Source organism: Mustela nigripes, chromosome 4, assembly GCF_022355385.1.
Source record: "Mustela nigripes isolate SB6536 chromosome 4, MUSNIG.SB6536, whole genome shotgun sequence".
Lineage (NCBI taxonomy): Eukaryota > Metazoa > Chordata > Mammalia > Carnivora > Mustelidae > Mustela > Mustela nigripes.
The window spans coordinates 181,201,048-181,219,106 of record NC_081560.1 but is presented as its reverse complement, the minus strand read 5'-3'; the positions used below and the strand labels follow the sequence as shown (position 1 = coordinate 181,219,106).

Here is an 18,059-nt window from a genome sequence, read left to right as displayed (position 1 = left end):
CTCTCTCTGTCTGCCTCTCTGTCTACTTGTGATCTCTCTCTGTCAAATAAATAAATAAAATCTTAAAAAAAAAGAAAAGAAAAGAAAAGAAAAAACCTGAACCTATAACCCAAAGCTTCCTCCTAAAGAAAATCTCACACCCAGACGACTGTGCTAGAGAGGCCGTCTGCCCTGGGGCCTGAGCATCCGCGCCCGTCCTTGGAGAGGATACCAAACTGCAAGACATGGCCATCCCGAACACTGAGCAGTGGCTGTCACCACTCACAGGGACAGTTAAGTAGGTTAAAGCATCCACAGAGTGAAGACCATGAGACCACACACTTCCCAGGAAAGCGGGACTGGCTAGTTTGGTTGCTAAAAGAAGGTGCCGAGCCCTTGGCCCAGGGTTTCCCAGCCACAGAGCAACCCAGGTGTCCATATTCACCATCTGATGGCACCACGTGACCTTGAGGGACCAGGGCAGAGCATCCATGTGCCGTAAGTAAGAAGCTGCCTCCGAGCCCACCAGCCTCACTCTCTGCTTTCCAGTGGAGTTTTGGCAAGTTTATTCCTTGTCACGAGCTAGAGCTGTTCCTGTTCTTCCCAGACGTGAGCAAACCTGGAGAAAAAACTAATGTCCTCTTACATGAGTTCTCTCAGAGAACAGAAGTGTGGAAGGTGCTTCCCAACTCATTTTATGAAGCCAGTGTAAACCCGATTCCAGAGCCCAGCACACGTGTTGTGGGGAAAAAGCAACAACAGGCCAATATCTCTCATGAACAAAATGCAAAATCCCCCAACAGAATGTTAGAGGGGAAAGAAGAAATCAGCAATTAATGAAAGGGACGATACAGACAAGGTAGAGTTTACCCCAGGAATGCAATATTATTTCAGTATTTGAAAATCAACCATTGTACTTCCCTGGATTGACACAATAAAAGAGAAAAATCATACGATCCTTTTGATACCTACAGAAAAGAAACTGGATAAAATCTGAACAACCATTCATGATAAAAATTCTCAGCAGACTACAAATAGAAGTCTTCAATGGAATAAAGAGTATTACAAAAACCTACAGCTGACATCAGACGTAATGACAAAATGTTTAAGTGTTTTCCACCCTAAGATATGGTAAAGGTGTCTACTCTTACCACTTTTTTTTTTTAAGATTTATTATTTATTTTAGAGACAGCAAGAGCAAGTGAGTAAGCGGGGGGAGGGGCAGAGGGAAAGGGAAAAGGGAGAATTTCCAGCAGATTCTCTACTAAGCGTGGAGCCCGAAACAAGGGCCCAATCCCAGGCGCCTGAGATCATGACCCACGCCAAGGTCAAGCTGGTGCTTGACCCTGCCTGACCCACCCAGGTATCCCTACTCTTACCACATCTGTTCAGTATTATGCTGAAAGTTCTAGCCATGCAATAAGACCAAAACTAAAAAATTAAAAATAAATAAATAATTAATTAAAAAATAAAAAATAAAAGGCCAAGAGTCGGCAAGGGAAATATAAAACTGTCCTTATTTGTAGACAACATAAGTATCTAGACAGAAAACTCCTAAGAAATTTATTTAAAAATCATTAGAATGAATCAAAGTAACAAGGTCCCAGAATATAAGATTGATGTACACAAATCATTTCTATTTTTACATTGAAGCAGGAAACAACTGAAAATGAAATTTTTAAAAATACCATTTGCGTGCCAGATCAAATACATAAGATACTTAGGAATAAATCTGATCAAAGATATATAAGACCTATACACTGAAATTTCAAAAATATTGCTGAGAAAAATTAAATAAGTCTTAAAGAAATGGAGGAATACACCGTGTGTTCATAGACTTAAATTCTCCATGCTGATAAGATGTCAATTCTCTCTAACTGGTCTACAGATCAACAAAATAAAACAGAACTACCAGACTGTATTTTTACACAAATTAATAAGCTGCTTCTAAAAATTATATGTAGATGTCAAAAATAGCCAAAACAATTTTTGAAAGGAGGACAAAGTCAGAGGTCTTGCACTATCTGATTTCAAAATGTATTATGAAGCTACAGTAATTAAGATGTTGTACCAACAATAACATATACACACAGAACAGAAGACACAACTATGAGACAACATATAGCGTCTAGAAATGGAGCTACACATACCTAGAACTGATTTTTGGTAAAGGCACAAAGGTAGTTTAATGGGGAAACAGAATCTTTGAACAAATAGTACTAGAACAATTTGATACACTTATGGGGAAAAAATGAACTTTAACATATACCTCCCACAAGACACAGTAATTAATTTGAAATGGATTAGAGACCTAAAGGTAAAAGCTAAGCCATAAAACTCTTAGAAGAAATTACTAAAGAAAATCTTCACAACTTGGTAAAGCCAACCAATTCTTGGAACACAAAAAGCATTTACAAAGAAAACAAATGACAAACTACTGAACTTCTTCAGAATTGAGGTCTATGCTCTTCAAATGACACTCTGCAGGGACTCCTGGGTGCCTCAGTCAGTTAGAGTGAATAACTTGATTTCAGCTCAGGTCATGATCTCAGGGACCTGGGATCGAGCCCCATGTTGAGCTCCCCACTCAGAGGGGAGTCTGCTTGTCTCCCTTTTACTCTGGCTCTCACCCTGCTTACTCTCTCTGTCTCTGTCTCTCTCTCTCTCTCAAATAAATAAATAAACCCTAAAAAAAAAAACAAAAAATACAAAAAGACACTGAAGAAAATGCACAAGCAAGCCAGCAGCAGGAGAAAATATGTATAAAAAATGACATACTTTAATTCTAAAATTTAAATATCACTGATAACATATTTTATATCATTTATAATAAGCACATGACATATGGAATATGGAATATAGATATCATGTAGCATTTATTTTATATTATCTATTACATATTTTTTAATTTATCTTTGTATCATTTGTTATCTATTTATAATTATGAAAATAGAATATATCACCTATTATATATTACCTTTTAAAATACAAAATCATTATTATTTTGTCCAAGTTTTTAACTGTATCCTAGTAATTAAAATAAATGAACATAAAAATGCAGATGCATGTACCAATATGCAGAAAGACAAGCTTCTAAAAATGTATAATTGTTTTACATTGCCCTCGGTGTTACTGTGTTGCCTCGTCAGTGATTACCACTGTTGCAGGATTTAAGTTCTTAGCATCCTGAAAAGTATACTCAAATGATTATTCACATTTAGCTCACGATTTGGAAACAGCATTCTGGTAAAATACTGCTATTGCCTCAAAACGATACACAAAGCCCAGCTACTGAACAAAACATCCCTCTTTAATAACTTTATCACTTTAAGTGCCAGGCCTCAGCTCCACAGAGCAAATTGTATTTTAACAATAAAATAATAATGCTTGCCATCCAAAAATCGCCAAACATTTATGACTTTGAATGCATTTTGCACATCTTAAATAGCAATCATTATCCTTATTCCCCACGCAGTAACCTTCCTTCCATGCAAGTGCTTAAAATGCACACTCTCAGCTTTTACCTGCTGTCCCTCTGTTTGCCAACCTCAAGTCCTGAAGCTGAGAAAAGCACATTCAGATATTAGGAATAGAGGGGGAGGCTATAAATACATCTTTGCTTTCTCTCACCAAAATACTACTTTTCTCTATACTTCTTACCGCAAGAATTTCATTTTGTAATGGCTTAGCATGATCTGCTGTTAACAACTTAAATGCCAGCAGCTCAGCTACTGGGCAGAATGCCCTTGGGCTCTGAGATACACAGAGGCCGGACAGAGGGGGTACAGAATGCCATGAGAAGAACAAGGGGCTGGGGTTCGCCGGGGGCCCGAGATCACTGACTCTGGTCAAACTTCTTGCTTCTCTAAGCCTCCCCTTGCTAGTCTGCAAACTGGAGGTAACATCCACCTTGCAGGGTTCTGTCAGGAGCATTAGCAGAGCAGGTAGCCCATGTCTGGGACGTAGCAGCCCCCAGTAAGTGTTAGTTCCCCCGCCTCCAGTTCCCTGTCTGCAACGGTCTTACAACCATGGCAGGAAAGGAGACATTATTGTGACAAGCGGTAAATCATTTGGGAGAAAAAAAATTCAAGGTAAATCCTTACCTTTCATCAAAACACATTCAGATAAATTAATTACTTAAAGGTTGAAATGAAACGATTAAAAGTAACTAAGAAAAAAAAGTCAAGGCTGCACCTCTACCATTCTAGAACGAGAAAGCCCTTTCTCAAGCTGAATAGGCAAGGTAAAGCTAAAGATGATGTTATTACAATGACCCTGCTGGAAAAAAAAAAAAAATACCATATGTAAAAATAAAAATTCTCAAAGTTAAAACACAAAGATGAAGCTGGGAAAGATATTCGCACTTATAGACAAAGAGCTAATATCTATATAAAAAGCTCTTCGAAAGCAATAATAAAAAGACAAGACCTTTTAGGGGAAAAATATGAGTCAAGGACAGGAAAGAAAATTCATTCAACGATTAACAAATATTGGAGCTTTTTCTATGCGTCAAAGCACTCTCAGGAGATGGGAAATGGGCTAATAGCTGACAATCTCAACTTGCATGAGCTGATCTTCTAGTAAATAAAGAATAAATATAAGTGGAGAAAATAAAACAAAAATCTTAACAATTAAGGAATACAAATTAAAACAACCCACCCCGCCCCAAAGATTTAAAAGATGTGTGGCAGGCAGTAGATCACTACTTTTAGAAGCTTGAAAGACTGCCTACTGTTTCCCCAAAATTCCTCTTTTAGATTTGTCGTGAGGACATCTCTAAGGATACAGGTGTGAAGATAAACATTGCAGACTTGTTTTTCATAATGACAAACTGAAAATCATCCAAATACCCACCAATAACACGCTGATCCGTTAATTTACAGGAGATCAATGCAATGAAATACAACACAGGCATTTAAAAAAATCATAGCATTGATAGAGTATGTCCACGACAGGTTGTTAAACAGAAACAGCCTGTTTTAAAAGTGCCTGCCTGGCATGGCCCCATGTTTATGTTTAAATACATATGTGTAGGTTTAGATATCTTTAAGCATAAAAAAAAGACTTCTGGATGACTCTCATCAAAATATTATATGAACAGCAGGGTGGAGAGTTTATGGCTGTTTCTTTATTTTTTTAAAAAGATTTTATTTATTTGAGAATGAACAAGTGAGCATGAGCAGAGGGAAGGGCGGAGGGAGAGGGAGAAGCAGGCTCCCCACTGAGCAGGGAGCCTGACAAGGCGGGGATTGGGGAGGGTGCTTGATTCCAGGATCCTGAGACCATGACCTGAGCCCTGAGCCCAAGGCAGATGCTTAACCGACTGAGCCACCCAGGTGCCCCTATGGCTATTTGTTTAAATATACATTTTATAGATTGGAACACATAATGTTTGCAAAAAGCATTATTATTTTTATGATTAGAAATGCTAAAACTATTTGCATGAGAGTTGTTTTTTTTTTTTTTAAAGCTTGCCCAAATAATGGAACAGGGGCCAGTAGCACACACATTCCTGGAAAAAGATACTATTTAATGGGAAACATCCAGAAAGAGGAGGTGGTCTCCCTCCTCTTCTCAGGTAGGCAAGAGGTATCTTTGCCATAACCAATTCACAGAAAATACCAGCCTCCGTAACCGAAAACACCAGACTTTGGGGACGGCAGGAGAGCTGTCAAAACAAGGTTTTGAACCAGAAGAAAAAGGTGCCCAAGGAGCCCAGCCAAGTTAAGCAAACCCATAAGCCTCTGTGCAAATAACACTCCGCTCCCAGCCACTAAGTAGTCACCACACGGACCACAAAGGCCCAGGTAATTGAAATTAGAACTGCTCTTTATCCATGGCACTCAATTTTTAATATATAAAATCCAGCTCTAAATCCCATTTATGGAAATCAGTTACAACTAAATGACAAATCTCGCTGTGGCCCATGGAGCTTTCCTGCTCTCTGGTCTCTGTCCAGGAAGCAAGGAAATTATTTTTATTTCAAACTCATTAAATTTTCTGTCACTGGCAGTAACATTTATTCCCCATCAGGAGTCCTGGGGGTTATCAGTGTTTCTGCCTCGTCTCTTCCCATTTCAATTTTTTATCGAAATAAAACCTTTTTATCTCTAAAAATATGCATATCATATTCATAACTAATCCCTTTTATAAAAAATAGCTCTTCTGACTCACCTCATTAACAGTGTAAAATTCACTCATCAAATGCATATCATTAGCCAGTGAACTGCTATTCTTTTTAAAAATATATATATATTCCAAGGGTTTAATTCAAAGGTGGTTTTTTACTTCCCCAAAGGTACTGCTTTGCTTGGTAACATGCCAGAGAAGTTGCTAGAAAGGAGAATTCTCAAAGAGCAATGCCATCAATCTTAAAGGCTGAGAGGCATGCAACAGTGTTGGTTTTAGAACTCTTGCCTTTCATTTGATGGACTTTTGCTGCATTCGTGGTGTGTGTGGCTACAGAGACAGGCGGCCCCATCTGCACATGGCACCTGCCCTAGAAATGGGAGGAGTCAGCTCCCCCTCTTCCCGTGCACAGCACTGAGAGCAGTTTCTGTCAGATGGACCAAGGGGAACTAAGCTGAGCTCTGAAGGGCCTTGATCCCCCTCTCACCAGCTCTTGCCTCAAGGGTCATTAATTCTGAAACACCTCTAGGAAGGCAGATCAGAGTTGGAAGTCCCAGCTCCCAGTCCAGGCTTGAACATGAGCCCATGCATGTGATCTTGTTCTTTGACTGTCCATCTCCCCATCTGTAAAATGAGGAGATTGGATCCAGACGCAAGCTGGGGTTTTTCTACTTGCAAATCATGGGAAATCCAAAGCTATGCCTAAGATTTCTGCACATTTCCAGAGTGGTAGGAACTGGGGGGGGGGGGGGCCGTATTTCACGTTCTTTGGGTCACCTCTGCCTTGGAACTTCTGCACAGGTCAACCCGGATGGGAGTTTCTAAAAGCAGTTCTGCCAATCGGGCAAGACTGAGAACCACCACAGGAGAGAATCCTTGGGGCGCCTCCCAGTTCTGGCAGCAGGAAGTGGACTTACTCTTGATTTTGGGGAGAAGAAAGTGTCACCGTGACCCAGAATAAAGACAATCCTCTTAAGAGAAGATGAGAGAACAAAAAAAGACCTTCCAGCCGGCATCAAATACAGAAACAAAGGCAGTCAGTATCCCTGTCACAGTATCCCTGTCACAGAGCAGAGGCTATGGGAATTGGTTTTCCCCAAGGGACTGCAGGGGCAGTCCCCTGGGGGCACCATGACCAACCCTGGGGGGCGGCCATGACCAAACCCTAATTCAGATCCTGCTGCTCGTGATCAGAGCTTCTCCCAGGCTCGGCTCTTCTGCCCACTGCCTGTATCCCCTTGTATCCCACACAAGTCCTGCCCTCCAGAGACAGACCCCCAGTATGAAAACCTTGAAAAACAACCCTGGGATCTGACTTGTCACAAGGTCTGGAAAAGAGGAGCAACACATGGGGATCCTGGGTTCCTCTGAAGATAACATCCTCTCTTCTCTTGCAAAACGCTGCAGAGGTTGGAAGGAAATTGGCCCCAAAATCACCCCACTAGGAAAATGCCCCACAAGAAAATAGCATTCTTTTAAAGATTCTTTCTTTATTTATTTATTTGACAGATAGAGATCACAAGTAGGCAGAGAGGCAGGCAGAGAGAGAGGGGGAAGCAGGCTCCCTGCTGAGCAGAGAGCCCGATGCGGGGCTCCATCCCAGGACTCTGAGATCATGACCTGAGCCGAAGGCAGCGGCTTAACCCACTGAGCCACCCAGGTGCCCCCAAAATAGCATTCTTAAAATAGGATACTTTGAGGAGGGTTTATTTACAAAGGTGCTACTTTCAGAGGTGTGGCTAACACAACAAAAAGAATAGTGTCATAGTAGCTGAACTATTCCAACCCCTAACCTGAAGGGGTTATATATTATATAATATATGATATATAGAGTAGTGATTATATATAATTAAACATAATATTTATATAATTATCATGACTTATAACCTTATAATTACATCATAATATATAATACTATATTATATATATTCTTATATTTTCCATTATAACAGGGATAGGGATACATATACCTATAGATACAGATATAGTCTTGCTCAAATCACACTCCTCTATTGAGCAGTAATGTTAAAACCATGGTGTTGCCTGGTATTACCTTCATTACCAATATGTAAGGCAATAAATATCATAATTTAGTCACTTCAGGTTCAATAATGTGTGAACCAACCGCACCTGGAAACTCAAACCTCAAATATGAATATTTTGGACATAAGAACCAATAGCACATATTCTATGTTAATTCTTACTGACTGATCAGTTTACTGGCTTCCCATCTATTAGCCAACATCAATATAAGATAGCACAAAAACATGGAGACTTACTTGAAAACTGTAAGCCACATGACTTATCAATATTCACATCCTTTGATCAAGGTGAGTCAAGAGCCACGGTCACTAGCTGCCCATATATTGTTAGAGTACGTTTGAGAGTTGGCCTGGATCACCTGCATGTAAAGCCATCTGTGTATCTCCCTTTCTCCTAAAGATGAATTTTCATGATAATACTATTGAATCCATGACTTTAACAGACACAAACTGAAATACCTCATTCTTCCATGCCTTTCTCTATTTACATTTAAATTACCTAGAAAAGTGCTAGAAATCCCATTTCCAGACCTAACCCTCTGCTGGCCTTCAGAGCTGAATATTTAACTCCCTTCTAGAACTTTGCACCTGGCGATCTCAGGTATATCCAATTCACAATGTCTGAAACCAAATTCTCTGTCCCTATCTCTCTCCCTTCTGCTCACTCCCAGTCGGCTCCTGTATTCCCTGTCTCAAAAAAGACGACAGCATGGCAACCAAACTACCCCACACGCACACACCTGAATGGCAGCTACATCACTCAATTCCACAGATTTGGCATGTCTCAAGCCCTGCCCTCCTCTCCTCTCCCACTCCAACTCTGGGTCCCACAAACTCGCCTGGAAATTGTCTGTAACAATAACCATAGCCCCCACTGTATTCAGCTCTTTGTAAGTATTTTATCTGTTCTCTCTCATTTCACAGCTGCAACAATCTTAAAGGAAATACATGATTTTTCCACTTTACAGATGAGAAACCTGAGACATGGTAAGTTGAGGTCCCATCCCTGGCAAATGGCAGAGGCAGAATTTGAACTTGGTTGGCCTGACTCTGGAGTCTACGCACTTGACCACTGGCACTGTGTCCCACCTTTAAACCCAGAGAAAAGGATCAGCAGTCCTCATACCAATCCCCTCAGGAGGGCTCTGAGATTAGAGACAGACAGCGATGGTGAAGTCAAGATTTTCAGTTTGCACTCTCAATACTATTGCATAAATTTTTGCAGTAAACTTGTATTTGTTTGTGACTTGTGTAATTTTAAAATATTAAAATTTTGGAACATGTATTTTATTCCATTGCACTAAAAAAAAATGTTGAGGGGCGCCTGGGTGGCTCAGTGGGTTAAGCCGCTGCCTTCGGCTCAGGTCATGATCTCAGGGTCCTGGGATCGAGCCCCGCATCGGGCTCTCTGCTCAGCAGGGAGCCTGCTTCCTCCTCTCTCTCTGCTGCCTCTCTGCCTGCTTGTGATCTCTGTCTGTCAAATAAATTTAAAAAAAATATATATCTGAAAAAAAAAAGTTGATTATTACCCCTCTGTGCACAGCTTCACTCTGTCATTATACTATCCCAAGACGTGTCCCCCTGCATGTCCCTGGACATACACACACTTGTCTCCTCGCGAGCAGGAGCACGTCTTGCTCACCTAGACACAGCCAGATATACCTCCAGCGCCAAGCATCGAGGCATCATCCCTAAACACCTGTGCAGTGTAGGTGAGGTCCTGTCAAAAAGTGGTAGGTTTATCCTGACAATAGCTCATGAAGCCAAAAGTATCTTCCAGAGGCATGCATGATTAAGCCTGTTTTGTAGGCATCGCTGATAATCATACCCCCTCTTTTATGTTCAAAAGTAACCCCATGTGAACCCCATATGCCCACCTGTCCTGGGCACAGACTCTGGTTCCCTGGTCCACAACCCACGTGATGTTCCTTGGGACCCTGCCTAGGCCCAGACTCCAGGCTCAACAGTACACCCTGGTCTTTGAACAAGCCAAAATTCCAAGTCCCTAATCGGTTTGCAAGTGTCAGCCTCTGCAGGAGTCCCAGAGCTCCGGGCTGGTGGAGGCAGCCTTCGGAAACTGGCATCGGCAGAAAGGGTTCCCATTAATGCTTGCAAAGACCAGCCTGAGCTTTTGCCCCCAATCATAGGCATTTATTTCACTGTCTCTCTCCCCGGATGGTGGGCATGGAGATTCAACTAGAAGAGATTTCTCATTAGTCCTCTTCTCCAGCACCTGTGGGTTTTGGTCATTCTAGGTCAAAGGCGGGGCCAAGTCTTCTTTAACCCACGTGCAAAGAAGGCGTGATGACAGGTGGCCGGGCTTCCAGCTGTCTCATACCTTAACTTTGGAAACTGCAAGAATTTTTCACATCGATTCAATCATAAACATTCATTAAGTCATTACCAGGAGGCTGGCATGATACTGTCAAACTTGATTTACTTACTCATCTCCAATCTCATGCCATAAATGATTTGAAACAGACTTACAACACAATATAATACCAAATCTAGTTTTGGGTAAACTTTTTTAAGATAAAGTAAAACAGAAACACAGGCTAGAACCAGAGCAAATGTAAACGAGAACAGAAGACCCGGACCAGAGTAGGCAAGCCTTAAAGCACAGGTGTGTGCAGCCATGAGCCCGCAGAGAACCGAATTCCAAGTGCAGATTCGGCAACAAGCTCTAGCAGAGAAAACAAGGAAGAGTGGCGCACTCTCATCAGGGCTATAGATTCCCATGTAGCCTGCAAAATCACCCTGTTGAGCACAATTGGTTTGCATATCCAGAAACACATGTCTACGTGCATCTGTGTATATACATACAGATACAGAGCCTGCCTGAATTTAAAAGCACAAGGTTATCGCAAAAATAGAAGCAATGTGTCCCCTCCCTTCAGGACAATGATTTCCAACCCTGACTATGCATCAGACTCTCCTGGGAGCTTTGAACAAATGCCAGGGCCCAGGCTTTACCCCCCGACACTGATTCACGCAGGCCTGCATGGGGCCCGGCATGGGTAATTTTTAAGAGTTTGCCAGGGAAATGTAGGCTGGTCAAGAGAACCACTGATTTAGGATGATCCCTAAAGCACCCTAAATTAGAATTTTTAAAGAAACTAAAGGGAAATTTAAGGCCAATCCCATCACCTTCTCTAGTTTCCAAAAACCTAGTGACCTCTCTAGCCTGAAACATCGAAAACATTCTAGAAGCAGCTGCTATTCCGTTGGCTTGGCAGTTTCCTCATGAACACCCTTCCCCCGCTCCTTGCCCTGACTAAACTCTGGCTTGTCCCATGGATCTCAGTCAACGCTTCACCTCTTGTGCAAAGTCTTTTTTCTGAACCTCTGGGTTTGGTCAAGGGTCCATGCTCTGTGCACCCCTAGAACCCCTTCTGCTTTCATTCTGCTCTCCACACCAGGCTGCAATGGATTTACCACGTCTCCCATGTGACTCTAAGTTCCCGAAGACAAGGACTTGGCCTGCCTTGCTCACCACCGTCGCCCAGCGCCCTCTTGGGAGCAGCACACGCTGCAGAAGTTCACTCAGCAAATGTTGGATCCATTCATTGGGACTCCTAAACTCCCCTTCCGCATACAAGAAACTGATCACAATATTGCTTATGAAATACAACACCTACTAGAAATCTCAAAACAGACACAGCTCTGCCAAGGAGAGCGTAGAGAAAGATAATGTTAAAGTCAGTGCTTTCTTGAGAGAGGGAAGCCAACCATAGGGGACCCTTAATGATAGAGAAAAAGCTGAGGTGGATGGAGAGGAGGCAGGTGGGGGAGGGCTAGATGGGGGATGGGTCTTAAGGGGGGCACTTGTTAGGATGAGCACTGGGTGTTCTATGTAAGTGATGGATCACTAAATTCTACTCCTGAAACCAATATTGCACTGCATGTTAACTAACTAGAATTTAAATAAAAATTTGGAAGAAAAAAATAAAAAAATAAAATAAAATGACACACAGCTATAGAGAAAAAAAAATAAAGTCAGTGCTTTTTTGAAAGCAATTACTAGATATTTCACCCAGACCGACAAATCTAAGTATCTTTAAAAAGTAGGACTATTGCAGGGCACCTGGGTGGCTCAGTCGGTCAAGGTCAAGCATCTTCCTTTGGCTCAGGTCATGATCCCAGGGTCCTGGGACCCAGTCCCAGCTGAGCAGGGAGCAGGGAGCCTACTTCTCCCTCTCCTTCTGTCCTTCCCCCCAGCCCTACCCCAGCCACTTGCACTTGCTCTCTTTCTCAAATAAATAAATAAAATCTTTTAAAAAAAAATTTTTTTAAAAAGTGGGACCTTTGAAAGAATGAAAAGACAAACCAGAGACTGGGGAAAGAGCCATGCCAAAGCAACACCTGATAAAGGACTGGCATCCAAAATATACAGAGAACCCTTAAAATTCAAAAATAAGAAAAAGAAAATAAACAGTTAAAAAATGAGCAAAAGATCTGGACATCTCTCCAAAAAAGATATACAGATGGCAAATAAAGATGAAAAAATGCTCCACATCCTGTGTCATCAGGGAGTTGCAAATTAAAACCATAATAAGATACAGCGACATGCTAATTAGAATGACCGAAATCCAACACACTGGCCACACCAGATGCCGGCAAGAATGCGGAGTAACAGGAGCTCTCGTTCATTGTGGCTGGGAATGCAAAATGATACAGACAGTTTGGAAAACAGGTTGGCAGTTTTTACAAAGCTATACGTACTCTCACCATATAATCCAGCTGTCTTGCTCGTTGGTATTTACCCAAACGAGCTGAAACTTAGGTGCACACAAAAACCCGCACTCAAATGTTTATAGCAGCCTGATTCATAACTGCCAGTCAACAAAGATGTCCTTCAATAGGTAAATGGACAAACTGTGATAAACCCATACAATAGAATATTATTTGGTGATAAAAAAAAAGAAAGAAGATGTCAAGCCACAAAAACACATGAAGGAACCTTAAAAGGTATATTGTTAAGTCAAAGAAACCAGGTTGAAAAGGCTGCATACCACATGATTCCAACTATGTGACATCCTGGAAAACACAAAGCTACAGACAGTAAGAAGATCAGTGGTGGCCAGGGGTTTGAGAGGAGGAAGGAGCAATGAACAGGGGAGCACGAGGCATTTTTAAGGCAGCGAGACTGTTCTGTATGATCCTGGAATATCCATTTTGATAGATATCATTTGACATTTGTCAAAACCCCTAGAACTACAAGACAGAGTGAGCCCTAACATCAACTATATACTTAAGTTAATAATATAGCGATATTGGTAATATATTGATCTACGTACCAGACTAACACAAGTTGTTACTCGTGAGGAAGACTGGGGCAGAGTTGAGGAAGGCAAGATGGAAACTCTGTCCTTTCGGCTCCATTTTTCTATAAATCTAAAACTTCTCCAAAAAATTAATTAATGTTTTAAAAGAAGCAGGATATAGCAGTTTTGCTTTTGAAGGCCTTCACCCATAGAGCTAGACTCTTCCTAGCACACCACGAACACACCTGGACTGGATCACGTTGTGGGATCCACTGGAAGACTAGGTAGAAGGGCCTCCTATCAGTGTATCTTTCTCTTACTTCAATAACTAGGACTTTCTGGTGGGGATCTCTCTGAGCAGGTGGGATTGAACACCACGGGTTACCCAGATGGAGAATGGGATGGAGAATGCTCATTGATGGGGGGAGGGGGGCGGGTAGAAGCACCAGGAAGACTGAGGTCAGATACTTGGAAGACCTGTAGTCACAGCAGCAACAAATTCGGGCCCTTTATTCCTTAACATTTGTTGGTTTTTCTAAACCACAAAAGCCTTCTTATGATTACTTGCAATATAACTATTCCTTTTCCTGTTACCCAGAGAAAAAACTTTCTGGGTCCCTCAAAATAGCAGCACCATGTTCAGGAATGTGGGTTCTAGACACAAACTGGAGTCTGAAATTTGAGTCTAGGAACTCTGCCATTTCCTAGCCACGTGACCATGTAGAATTTAGTTAAGTACCTCATCTATAGGATGGAACCAGGATGATACCTTCACAGAGGGGGGAATGAGATAATGCATGCAAAGAACTGAGCACAGCAATAGCTCAGAAGCAATAGCATAGTTAGTGGTAGCTATTATATTTATTATCTCAAACCCTATACTTATTCCACAATGCTATGAGGTCTCTCTGCAGCTGACAGATGGTAATCATTAATGCTGGGAAATGAAGATATTATGCTCTCTGCTGCTGTCAATTCTATCCCATAGCAAACGAACCCGATACCATGTTAACCCTTCAGCCAACAATTCAAAGGCACTCCAAACTGTCCTTCTCAAATTCTACACTTCCAAACCTCCACCTGGCAGAGCTACATAATTTCTTCCACTTATACCTCGCAGTAGCCTCCTCAGTCTTTTTGAACAAAATCAATGAATTTATATAATGTGGAAAGTGCATTAATTAAAAAAATTACAGTAACCCCATCAAATGTTATGAGAAGGGTTTATACCCTGGGCAAAATTACAGAGCCAGAGAAGTTTATTCTCAACTGTTTCCCCTTCAGGGACCACGCCAACTTGATCCAATCTTGAAGCCCCAATGAGGTGGGAGTTGATAAATGTTTAAGATGCTGGGCTTCCTGGTGATATCTTTTCAACAATAGGGCATTTCAAATACCAAAAGAGCCCTTGGCTTTTGGAGAATGAATCTACACTCTCTAACTGTTGCTTGGGAGAAATATGGGACAGGAAAACCTTTCTGGTACCTGTTACATCCTACCAACATGATTGTCTGTTTAAGGTCAATCCAGAAAATTTCACTAAAATGCCTTAAAAGTCAGACCAATATGGCTATGTTCACAGATACTTCATCCCAGAAACGTAACATTGAAATTCTTCCCAGGATGTCATCTAATTAGTTCTCAGCTTTTAACCAAGATTTCTCCTAAGCACTCTGGCCACGTGGCTGGTGGGCTGATTCTGGAAGGTCTGTGGATAGTTGATTAAGCCAACAGGTGTTCCAGATTTATCTGGGGACCACAAAAGCAATTAGCATAGCAGGGGAAGTGTACTTAACTTCATTATTGCTGGTGCTCAGCCAAAAAAAGACTCTCCACAAGAAATATTAATGAAAAGTAGTTCCAGATTGGGGAAATGCAAATAACATTTTAGCTGTTGATTTTTTGTCACCAACCCAGCAAAGCTGAGCTGGATGGCAAATTCTTCTCTGCCAATCACTTTGAAGTAACTCAGTTGCCAAGCTAACCAACTGGGACTTGGAACCATGTTTTATTGTCCTCCACTCTACCCATTAATAATAGCAGGAGGACAATAATTCAAAATAATTACAGAAGTGAAAGGTAGTAATTAGCAGAACAAATTAGCTATTAAATGATTCAGAAATTTCAAAGTGAGAAGATGACCTTTTCACTTCTTATCTGGCAGTGACAAATGGGGTTCTGATTTGAGAAGAAAAATAAAGCACTCCAACACATTATGGATTGTCTTCACCTTTCAGTGGGAACTGGGCCAAGCTAATTAAAAACATGGTAGAAAGCATGAGTTTCAGGATATTCCTTGGTGGCTTTCTCACTTACCTACCTGGAAGGATCACCTTCCCTCTAACCCATCCTTGGCACTTTCCTCATAGCTATGAGAAGGAAGAGTAGAAATTTCTACTGCATAATATTTTATTTAATCAAATGATGATCTAATAAACCTGTGTTGTGACAACATGTCCCACTCTAATTAAAAATTACTGGCTGAATACCCACATGCTGGGTGTTCATTAATTCTTCTAACAAGTCATTTCACTTCACAATAAACATGGAATTGTACTTCTACTCTCAGATATCTTCCTTCTGAAAACATTGTCAGGTTACTCTTACATTTCACCTGCTGAGCAAAATTACACAGATTCCACTTCAAAGAGTTAACCAGACTACACATCTCTACTGATACATTAACCTGAAGTCATACTAAAAATGCCTTCAATTGCTCCTTCTCTTGGAAAAGGCATCCTGGGCTCTAGAACTGCATGTTCTTTCTCTGTGATAAAGTCTTGTTTGTCACCTTGCTCTTGATGCAATTTCAATCTGTGATATTTCTTTACAAGTCAAGGTATGAAAAGCTTTTTCTGCACTTTATTTTGAAGCCCAAGATCTTGATGTGAGAAAACATAATGCCACAAGATTGGCATGGATAGAAAGGTGATTATTTCTTTAACTCAAAGCAGCAGGTGAACACGGTGATTCACATGATACCCATTTGTCTTCTACCTGAGAGTAGAACTCAGAAGTTCCAAACTTTAGAGGCAAAAAGGACCTGAGACGTAACTGAAGTCAAACCCCTTTCTTACAAAGGAGGAGACAAAGATTCATAGCAGATGTGGGCTTTGCCCATCATCACACAGCTAACTGGGGCAGAGCCAGCCTGATTCCCAGGTCACCCCCGCCTCGGAGGCCAGGGCTCTTTGTGCCCACATGCTACTTTTCAAAGGTCTCCCCATCGCCAGGCTGGAGATACACTGCAAGACTCACTTGCAGATTCTTATTTGTGAATTCACCTACTTGCTAAAATTTATTTGTAACCCCCAAATCATTGCAGCACTCTTACAATTATTCCAGGCATGGACAAAGCAGCAAAACATTTGAGTCACCTGATATGCACGATCCTAGCTGAGGCCATACCAGCCTCCCTTCTACCCCCTTGTTGCTCTTCTCCCTGTAGCCTATTTAATGCCATTTTTTTTTTTTTTACATTTTTTGCTTTTTGTTGGTGATTTCATTATTGAAAACTTCCTAGTGCTGAAGCACCCTCAAGCATTCCTAAGGGCAAGAAGGTGGTGAGGTGCCTTAGAGAGAAAATACACGTGGCAGGTAAAAGCTCCCTTCAGGCATGAGGTAAAGTGAGTAGAGTGTTACTTAGTCAACAGGATATTACACAGGTGTCTTTAAACAGAAACACATGCATTAAATAAAGTTCTGTATTAACTTGTTGACAATATTCTCGCGACCAGAGGCTCACAGGAACCTAACCTTATATTTCTCTTAGGAACAATAGTTCCATATTTGCTAATTTACAGCAACTTTTTAAGCCATAAATAACAAGAACCACCTATGTACCTGAATAGGCCATCAACATGGACAGGCAAACCACAGAACAAAAGTATTCGAACAAGGCAGAGCAGGCAGGAAGATCACATCCAGGTCACGGGCAGGTCCATCTGCGAGATGAGGCAGCATCCTTATGGGAACTCTCCCTTATCAGTGGGTCTTGGCTTATAAGTGCTTTTGAGGAAGAACCAGGTACCTTAAGTGGGTGTTGTGAGTCTATCGTATGCCAGCTCCTGAGCAGGAGACAGGCCAGCATCAGAAACCGTATCAGATCAACAATGATTTCTGAAAGCAAACAAAGGAGCAAGCCTAGAAATTTCAAGAGAGCAGAATCTCAGCTGCAGTGTGAAGTCTCTCTGCCTCAGACTCTCTTTCCCATAAACGTGGCCAAGTTTATACTCACTCAGGGCTTTCTTCTGGCTGAGTCTCCTGTGACCCCCGCTGTGGCACTAGTCTTTGATTCTTGAGGGGAAAGCAGACTGCAGACATCCCTCTCCCTGGAAGTCACAGTAGGAAGCATAAGTTGTTAAAAAAAAAAAAAACCACATTGATGTTTAGCATTTAAATTCATGTTTCCAAAAACTGTTGGTACACACACAAAAATAATATTTGGAAGGACATACACCAACTATCAGCAGTGGTTTTATAGTTAGGATAGAACTACAAGGGGTTTTCACTTTCTACATGATTTATTTCTGTAATGGTTAGGTTCTTTATGAAAAGTCTTTATTACCTTTTGCTATGAACTGAATTATGTCCCCCTTAAAAATATTCATATGTTGAAGCCCTAACCTCTAGTGTGACTACGTTT

At 41.4% G+C, this 18,059-nt stretch overlaps 1 long non-coding RNA gene across 1 annotated transcript in view; it reads right to left on the bottom strand.

Moving 5' to 3' along the window:
* Positions 1–17,742, bottom strand: part of LOC132015425 (uncharacterized) — a 97,044-nt gene extending 79,302 nt beyond the window's left edge. The window contains exon 1 of the long non-coding RNA XR_009403673.1: positions 17,652–17,742. This is a non-coding gene — a long non-coding RNA (uncharacterized LOC132015425). The remainder of the gene's footprint in view (positions 1–17,651) is intronic.
* Between the last annotated feature and the right edge of the window lie 317 nt (positions 17,743–18,059).